Genomic DNA, 10,212 nt, shown 5'->3' on the forward strand with positions numbered 1-10,212 from the left:
TTACCCGAACACCACACGCAAAATAATTCTGAAAATTAACAATTCCTAATTGCTTAACCACAAAGAACATATTTGGTAGTTTCTTCAAAGTTGCCGCCAAAACAAAAAAGATACCCTAAGATGAAGACGGGTTGCTTTCCCGCCGAAGACGGACCTTCCGCGAGCATTCCGTCTCCAGCCGGTTTTGATGGCCGCCTCCTCAAGGAAAGACCAAGTTAGTTGTACTTACCCGAGAGTTCAACCAGCTGTCTCTTCCTCCAGGCAAAGTGAAGCAAGATAACACTTATTTATACTCCTTGACATAAACGTTACAGTAACTAATACAGCTAGTTTTCAATCGGGTTTGAACTCACAACATACGGCATCAGTCGCCTAACGGAGAGGCAACAAACAGAACCGCTCGGCTAAATCCCCAATCTCAAAAAAGAGTGGTTCAATAACTGGCTCAATGTTACATTTTTTTCTCAATGAGACCGCTCCACACGTTGTAGAGTTCGTGAAGCATTCACGCATGTACGCTCACTATCACACATCCCACGCACAAACTTTATCGAAGTGAAGAAACGAATTCATCGCTTTTTTTAACTTGGGCGAACGATAATCTCGGGGACAATTCTGTCCACCAGAAGAGCTATCAACCCAGGGTAGAAAATACAGCTAGTTTTAAATCGGGTTCGAACTCACAACATACGGCATCAGTCGCCTAGGGGAAAGGCAACAGCCAGAACCGCTCGGCTAAATTCCCACTCTCAAAAGGAGTGGTTCATTAGCCGGCTTAGTTGTTACATTTTTCTGACTGAATTTGTGTGTCGTGTTCGGGTAACACCGACTCTGATTAAAGAGACCTCATTTAAGGCAGTTTGCGCCTAACAGCAACTTCAGACATTTCACTCACATAGACTTGTGTCAGCAGCTGGCACGCCTCAAATGTTTTTGAAGATAAACTGTGTTTTACAAGCCAATCACAGCGTACTTGAAAGTGAATTGTATAAATACTTCAAAGTTGCAGTTAGTGGTTTCACTGACATATATGCTCTTCAGTACTTACATCTCGACAAGTACTTTCCGGTGTGCCAGTACATAACACGTTTCACGAATAATCAAAAACCACACAACCCATCCTTTGATAGAACAGGTGCAGCCACCTGGTATTTCAGTCGATTCTGACAAGATCATTACAAAACATAATTATAATGGTTTTACATATTGTTGGCCTTGACATTGTAATTTGGAGGGGAAGTACAACTGTTCGTGACTGCCCTCCCGCCATGGCCAGCGTACGCAATTGACGCCCCCTCGCACTGCATAATGCCTACTGCCCTGCGGTACCCATGGTACGGCCCGCTCCCCACAACTGTCCAAGCCGACCCCGCCCTCTCCCCGTCACCGACAATTCCCTTTTACCCACCACATGTACTCATTCAGTGACGCAATTATCTATCATTCACCCAAGTTATGTCGAAAATTGCCTATCGGTTGAAAAACTGCGCCCGTAAACATTTTCGCAAAAACAGCTCCGTTGGCTGTATCTGATATGAAAGATGAATTGGTCACAAATTGCCATCACAAAATTGCCACGTCACTGAAGGTGCACCGATACTAAAGCAAATCAGTTTGTCATTGCCAAGTCCATTTGTGCGTGACAGTGTATACGTGTAAAAACTCTTTCATACAGAGACACGTTGCAAGAATTTGCAATTTCGCTATACGACGGAACCGGGACATTCAGGGCGGGATCAGCATCAATCGGTTACAGCATTTCGTGGTCACTTCAAGCTTGATCCGAGATGGCCCTGTTGCACCGAAGTTTTAATAACATTTTCGAATTTTCAAGTTTACTAGTATCTAACCTCTTACTTTTATTAACCATTGTTGTTTGAAGTTTTCGATTATGTAAGTTTCATCTGCTCGGTTATTTTGGCTTTCTCTCCTCCTTCTACACCTCACTAATCTCTTTATCTTTTGATCTATGCTAACTTCTCCTCTCTCCGTCTTTCTCCGTTCCGTGTGTCTATCTTCTGTGTATTTCGGCAGTCCCTGTCTCTTATATCTGTCCCTATGTCTGTCTGCCTATACCTTTCTGTCTCTCTATGTGTCTCACAGTCTTTGTCTCTGTCTTTCTCGGTCTCTCTATGTCTGTCAGTGTCTCTGGCCCACTCATCCTCTTCTCCTCTCTCCTACCTCCTTCCCTTACTCTCTATTACTCCTCGCATCAAAAAAAGCAATTGTACTCTCTTGTAGGGTTGACCAACGGCAACCACGTCTCTCTCATTTACAGTGAGTCTTCATGTTAAAGCTTCCTGATTGATCGATTTCAAAAAAAAGAGAGGGTATGTCCATCGACAGTAGACTGAAACAATTTAAATAATATTTGCGTTTCAAAATGTTAAAAACAGACACCAGACAGTGCTGTTGTATTCTGTCGCTTAACGAATTCACACTCGTTGTAAAATCCGGTTTTTAATTATTCTGAAATTAAAGTGCTCGGACCGATGTAGTGGCCGTGGTCGTTTTCATACTGACTGTTTTATGATATTCAGCGTCGAGGACGAGTGAATAAAACACGTCCTGGAGATCAAGTCGGCGAATTACTATAAAAGTTTTGTTTCTATATCTTTTTATTATCATAAAAATCAAATATAACTTGGGTAGAGAGGTTTCTGGGTAAGCAGTGGATCGAAAGTTTTTCATTCTGTTATTTTCGGCCCGTCAAAAGAGTAAAATAAACCAAAAGTGCGATAAATTGACTCGTTTTACAGGATTTTGCTCATCATGCACAACTATTGGCAGGGTGGCCGGTTGGTTGGTTCGCAGTAGAGTAGCTTCGTGGTGAACGAAGCCAATGTGATTTTCTTGTTTGACAAAAGCTTATGTCTCGACCTAGTTTGTCACATCACTCACCCGCTTTGAAGAGAGGCAGGCGAAATCCGGAGACAATCTTAATCCTGCTAAAATAGGCCTGTTGGATTAAACTAATATTTGACTACCAGTAATTGAAACATAATAAAACACACTCAACATTACGTGTAGTTTGATATATGTTCAACCGATCAAGTGTTTTCCCTGCCCGGACTATCAGAGGAGTGACCGACTACTGTGATTATTGACGTGGAAAAAGGTTTATATATACAAAGCGGCACATCTCTATTCAGGACATTGAACAGGAAAAATGGCCTTACATGTACATGTATTTGAGAAATACTCCTGAATTCTGCACAACGTAAAGCATTTCTACTAACATAGAGGGAAAATAGCCCAACTTCCTGGGGGATTGTTGTTGTTTTTCAAGGAACATGGAATACTCTTTGCTCCTTGTTTCTATCTATGCCATGATATTGACATATCAACTATTATCCTTGCGAATTCAAGGAATTATGTACACTATGCAAGAAACACAAGGAAGGCATGTCCGTCAACGACAGGTTCCATTGTGGTACCTTTCTTCAGGAAACTGGTACAGTTTGAAGACTTACGTTCGTCAAGAGTTTTTTTTTAATAATTGTGTGCACTGATGTCACATGCACAAATTATAGCCCCATGGTAACAATATTGGATAATTTATCTATGGATAGACTCACTTCAAATATCCGGTTCCTGCAAGCGCTCTCCTGCCGTTGAACATGTTCATCACTGGCAAATACGGCGCCCTCAAGCGTCGTTTACGGGGGCACTCACAGGATACCCTTGCTCAGGACCCAAAAAGCTCTTCAGTACGTTCAGTGGTTTTGATTCATAGAATGATTCGAAGTCGGGAACGGCGCTTTCGAGTTAGACTATACTTATTTATTTGTTACACGCCATTCATATAGGGGGAACAAATTAAAAGTTTTGCACAATCAATTTTGCAACTGTATGAAGGTAACAAGGTCGTTTAGACACTTATACAGGACATACAATGAATATCGACTCAGTTAGTGTCTTCAGATGTTGACTGATGAAGAACTGTTTACGGAACAATTCCAGACTTTCTCACAGCCCCTCGTTGTGATCATGTAATATGTCCCTCTCCTACCTTCGACAAGTTAAGTTGAGTATTGCCCTGTTTTAGTAAGCTGAGCGATGTATTTAGGGCTTGCTTTACCAGGCCTGTTGGACACATACGTATATAGGGGGGAGAGAGAGAGAGAGAGAGAGAGAGAGAGAGAGAGAGAGAGAGAGAGAGAGACTCAAACTTTCGAAGTCTTTTCTTAGGTGATGATGTACAATTAACTGTGGTCATCAACGACAGTTTAGTGAGTCTTTTTCTGTACAACTATAAGCTCACGCGTACAGTACAATAAAACTGTCCGCAACATTTTAATCCTCGGAACAACTTCCGTCGAGTCTGAAGATCATCGTTATAGAGACCATATTAATTTGTCATCCGTATTGACCAATCCGCTCGATCACAAAACTATTTCAAACGATTGAGAAATGAGAACTGATGGTCAATTTAAGGACGGGTAAGATGACGTATCGGGTCTTGGAAGATTCAACATTTTTAAAGATCACAAGGCTACATAAAATGAAACATATAAGCATATAAATTGTGTAATCGCTCTTCGTACAATGACTGAGTCGCGGCTGAAAATCTTTGTCTTTGTCACTCTCTCCCTCAGCCTATCTCCTTCACACGCACATGTACAAATACACACTTACATAGATTGCCCCCCCCCCCCCACGGTCGCTTGGCTTTCCTCGGCAGCAGTACATTGTTGGCCACAGCCTACCATTAACGCGACAGTCTGCTAAAGTTTGCTCTTGTTCTGTTTTGATACTTATATTTCCACGTACATACTTGAAGCAATTTTTACACTTACACACCCACTAACCCTTATAATATGTTAGAAGAATCGTACCAACATAATCGTAAAAGTTATTGGCCAGAGCCACCGAAGAGGCGGGCCAGGAAACACGAATCGGAGTAATCCATGAAAAGTATGATTTCTACAAAATTGGTTTATGAGAGCTATTACTAAGATGAAGCTTATGTGATTAATGTTGAGATGAGTGGGGCTTTAATTTAGCCACTCTTATTTATTTAGCTGTACGAGGCTACAAAGGAATTCCAACTCAAGATGAGAGAGAGGTGTCCGTGTAAGAATGGTCCTCCAGTGGGTTTCAGGAAACGCCACCGCTCGTTCACTTAGTAAAGACGCAATAAAAAAGCGACAGATTTCGTTGAAAGTAGGGCTCAAAATATCGACTTTTGATTGATAAACCCATCCCTCTGGACAAGTTTAAGCTTAGGCCTAAAATCAAAGGTGATCTACGACAAGGATGGTGGTTTTGGTGAAGATATTGTTGTTAACTGGTTAATGATGATGATTTTTGGAACAGGAAGATGGGGGGGGGGGGAGGTATTTAATGAACACCTATTACCTGGTATTTGGCCAAAATATCCTATATATATGACGTCTTTAAAAAATATCCTCTGACGTCACTTATGTCGATTCAGTGGGGACTAGTAAGGGACTGGACACAAATTACAGGGGGGGGGTGGGCCGGTGTTTTTTGGGGGTGGGTCGCCATTTTTCATGCAAGCATTTTGAAGGGTCATAAAATTTTGTGCAAGCCTATGGGGGAGGGTCACCTTTTTTTATGCATCAAAGCTGAAATTGCGTGTGCACGTATTAAAGAATATGGAATACTGAAAAAAGAAAACATACCTCCTGGCACTTTCATTTTCTGTCATTTCCATTTTCGGCGCGCCCTTCGGGCGCAAGTTTAAGGGTATATAAGCAATGTATTGATGATCCAAGCAGCCACATTGAATTAAGTTGTCATGATTTCTACTTACCCAACTCCTCTATTGTACATATAAACTGTCCCCTATAATGACGCTTTATATAACAATTTGGGAGATCACTTATTTGATATCATTCTCCCATTGACAATACATTGGGTATAGGTCGGTGTCAAATGTTCATGAAGCTGTATGTACATTTTTCATTTTTGAGAACATTGACAGAATACAAACTATTCAGAATAGTGCAAAATGTCATCAATAACAACTGGAAGCTTCAGGTCTAACAACTTTTGAATAACAATTTAGGATTAGATAACCTATGAGTTATTTGTAGTTTCCTCTTAGCCTACAATGTATAGTGAATCAACATTTCGGTGAAATTCCAAAATCAAATTTCTTGCACAACCATGGACTTGAAACCACTGTAGTCTAGTCATGAACATTAATACTAATAATTAGGTGTACATAAATGCACAGCTTTACCTTGTTTTGTATTGGAAAAAAAATATTCATAGTTTCATCATAGGTTGCCATGCGTAATGAATGGACATTCAGTGAAATTCCAAAATCAAATTTCTTGCACAACCATTGACTTGAAACCACTGTAGTCTAGTCATGAACATTAATACTAATAATTAGGTGTACATAAATGCACAGATTTACTTAGTTTTGTATTGGAATACAAATATTCATAGTTTCATCATAGGCTGCCATGCATAGTGAATGGATATTTCAGTGAAATTCCAAAATCAAATTTCTTGCACAACCATAGACTTGAAACCACTGTAGTCTAGTCATGAACATTAATACTAATAATTAGGTGTACATAAATGCACAGCTTTACCTTGTTTTGTATTGGAAAAAAATATTCATAGTTTCATCATAGGCTGCCATGCATAGTGAATGGACATTTCAGTGAAATTCCAAAAACAAATTTCTTGCACAACCATTGACTTGAAACCACTGTAGTCTAGTCATGAACATTATACTAATAATTAGGTGTACATAAATGCACAGATTTACTTAGTTTTGTATTAAAAAAATATTCATAGTTTCATCATAGGCTGCCATGCATAGTGAATGGACATTTCAGTGAAATTCCAAAAACAAATTTCTTGCACAACCATAGACTTGAAACCACTGTAGTCTAGTCATGAACATTGATACTAATAATTAGGTGTACATAAATGCACAGATTTACTTAGTTTTGTATTTTAAAAAAATATTCATAGTTTCATCATAGGCTGCCATGCATAGTGAATGGACATTTCAGTGAAATTCCAAAAACAAATTTCTTGCACAACCATAGACTTGAAACCACTGTAGTCTAGTCATGAACATTAATACTAATAATTAGGTGTACATAAATGCACAGATTTACTTAGTTTTGTATTGGAATACAAATATTCATAGTTTCATCATAGGCTGCCATGCATAGTGAATGGACATTTCAGTGAAATTCCAAAAACAAATTTCTTGCACAACCATAGACTTGAAACCACTGTAGTCTAGTCTAAACTAATAAGACACTAAATAATATGCGATTTGGTAAATCTAACAATTTATCTTTCAATTCGCCTAGTTATAATTAACATAAGTTGAATTCTCGATGAACTTAAGGCGATATTTCTTTACAATGTGTAGCGCTAGATTTAGTGATTTTTTTTGGAAATTTTCGCGTTCCATACCACCCACGAAGGAAAATCGATTTTGCGCGTCTCGGGTATCTGCGTCCGCACTGCCATAGCTTAGTTGACAATGGCCCCAGTGCCGAACGTTCGATGTTCGGAAGCTGAATTTAGGTGGGCCACCGGAATTCAAACTTTTACTTTTTTGAGGACATGTTTTTATCAATATCTCGTGATCCGCGCGCAGTCGCCTCATCAAATATCGACCGTTGGCATTAAAAAAATATGCTTTAAAAATGTTACCAAGTGTGAGTGCCACTTTAATCTTCTGAAGGTAACCTTTGTCCAACCTTTCAGAAAACTATGGTTGTCGTAAGGTTCATTGTAAACATTTGACTGAGGTTCTAAGGCTGAAGCTGTATTTAACATTGTGAAAGTAACCTTTGTCTAACCTTTCGGAAAACTAAGGTTGTCGAAAGGTTCATTGTGAACATTTGACGAAGGTTCTAAGGCTGAAGTTGTATTTAACCTTCGAAAATAACCTCATTCAAACTTTGGGCAGTAACCTTTGTACAAGATTGCAATACAACCTTTGACTTGGATTTTTTTGAATCAAAGCTTTGTCTAAGCTTCAGCATGAACGCCAGCACAACGTTTAGGGAATCGACCTTCAACAAGGTGGTGCACAATCGCGTGTATAGTACGCGTAGGCCTATATGTGCCGCGGTGTTTAGCATCAAAAGAATGCGGTCGATCGATGTGGTCGCTTGTGACATTCACGTAGACACGGTTCGACCTTGATCTGGTTTTGTAGCTAAGTCGGCATTTCAATCTGAACGGTATTCTGTTATAAATTTCTTACACAGTTATCATCAAAGTTCGTATTTTCATATAAGCTGCTTAGTTTAGTCAGACTTTCAATTCAGAACAACAGAGTGCCCGTGATCAGAGTCGGTGTTACCACGGACAGTAGTTTGTCTGCTGTCTATGGTGTTACTGGAGGTTAGCATGGTTAGAGCTCGATGAAAAACGGTGCGCAAACTGTGCCTATAGCTTGTTTTTGCGTGCAGGCCCAAGGGACTAGAAAAAACAATCGACCCAAGCCCTTCTGTATCGTTAACGATTTACAAAGTGCCGCTCCAACTGGAAAATTTCCTTTCTCCCCTTCGCAAGAAATCCCCCATTCCTCCTCGGCCTTACCGTCAACAAGGCTCCTCGCTGCCCTATCATCGCCCGTGATTTGTCTTACCATTACCCGAACACCACACGCAAAATAATTCTGAAAATTAACAATTCCTAATTGCTTAACCACAAAGAACATATTTGGTAGTTTCTTCAAAGTTGCTGCCAAAACAAAAAAGATACCCTAAGATGAAGACGGGTTGCTTTCCCGCCGAAGACGGACCTTCCGCGAGCATTCCGTCTCCAGCCGGTTTTGATGGCCGCCTCCTCAAGGAAAGACCAAGTTAGTTGTACTTACCCGAGAGTTCAACCAGCTGTCTCTTCCTCCAGGCAAAGTGAAGCAAGATAACACTTATTTATACTCCTTGACATAAACGTTACAGTAACTAATACAGCTAGTTTTCAATCGGGTTTGAACTCACTACATACGGCATCAGTCGCCTAACGGAGAGGCAACAGACAGAACCGCTCGGCTAAATCCCCAATCTCAAAAAAGAGTGGTTCAATAACTGGCTCAATGTTACATTTTTTTCTCAATGAGACCGCTCCACACGTTGTAGAGTTCGTGAAGCATTCACGCATGTACGCTCACTATCACACATCCCACGCACAAACTTTATCGAAGCGAAGAAACGAATTCATCGTTTTTTTTTAACTGGGCGAACGATAATCTCGGAGACAATTCTGTCCACCAGAAGAGCTATCAACCAGGGTAGAAAATACAGCTAGTTTTAAATCGGGTTCGAACTCACAACATACGGCATCAGTCGCCTGGGGAAAGGCAACAGCCAGAACCGCTCGGCTAAATTCCCACTCTCAAAAAGGAGTGGTTCATTAGCCGGCTAAGTTGTTACATTTTTCTGACTGAATTTGTGTGTCGTGTTCGGGTAACACCGACTCTGATTAAAGAGTCCTCATTTAAGGCAGTTTGCGCCTAACAGCAACTTCAGACATTTCACTCACATAGACTTGTGTCAGCAGCTGGCACGCCTCAAACTGTTTTTGAAGATAAACTGTGTTTTACAAGCCATCACAGCGTACTTGAAAGTGAATTGTGTAAATACTTCAAAAGTTGCAGTTAGTGGTTTCACTGACATATATGCTCTTCAGTACTTACATCTCGACAAGTACTTTCCGGTGTGCCAGTACATAACACGTTTCACGAATAATCAAAAACCACACAACCCATCCTTTGATAGAACAGGTGCAGCCACCTGGTATTTCAGTCGATTCTGACAAGATCATTACAAAACATAATTAAATGGTTTTACATATTGTTGGCCTTGACATTGTAATTTGGAGGGGAAGTACAACTGTTCGTGACTGCCCTGCCGCCATGGCCAGCGTACGCAATTGACGCCCCCTCGCACTGCATAATGCCTACTGCCCTGCGGTACCCATGGTACGGCCCGCTCCCCACAACTGTCCAAGCCGACCCCGCCCTCTCCCCGTCACCGACAATTCCCTTTTACCCACCACATGTACTCATTCAGTGACGCAATTATCTATCATTCACCCAAGTTATGTCGAAAATTGCCTATCGGTTGAAAAACTGCGCCCGTAAACATTTTCGCAAAAACAGCTCCGTTGGCTGTATCTGATATGAAAGATGAATTGGTCACAAATTGCCACGTCACTGAAGGTGCACCGATACTAAAGTAAATCGGTTTGTCA

General features: G+C 40.7%; 1 protein-coding gene across 1 annotated transcript in view; it reads right to left on the reverse strand.

Annotated features, from left to right (window-relative positions):
- Window positions 1-371, reverse strand: part of LOC139138234 (cytidine monophosphate-N-acetylneuraminic acid hydroxylase-like) — an 86,401-nt gene extending 86,030 nt beyond the window's left edge. The window contains exon 1 of the mRNA XM_070706546.1: window positions 230-371. The gene's annotated coding sequence lies outside the window, so the exon portion shown is untranslated. The remainder of the gene's footprint in view (window positions 1-229) is intronic.
- Between the last annotated feature and the right edge of the window lie 9,841 nt (window positions 372-10,212).

This window comes from Ptychodera flava, chromosome 1 (assembly GCF_041260155.1).
Source record: "Ptychodera flava strain L36383 chromosome 1, AS_Pfla_20210202, whole genome shotgun sequence".
NCBI classification, from domain to species: domain Eukaryota; kingdom Metazoa; phylum Hemichordata; class Enteropneusta; family Ptychoderidae; genus Ptychodera; species Ptychodera flava.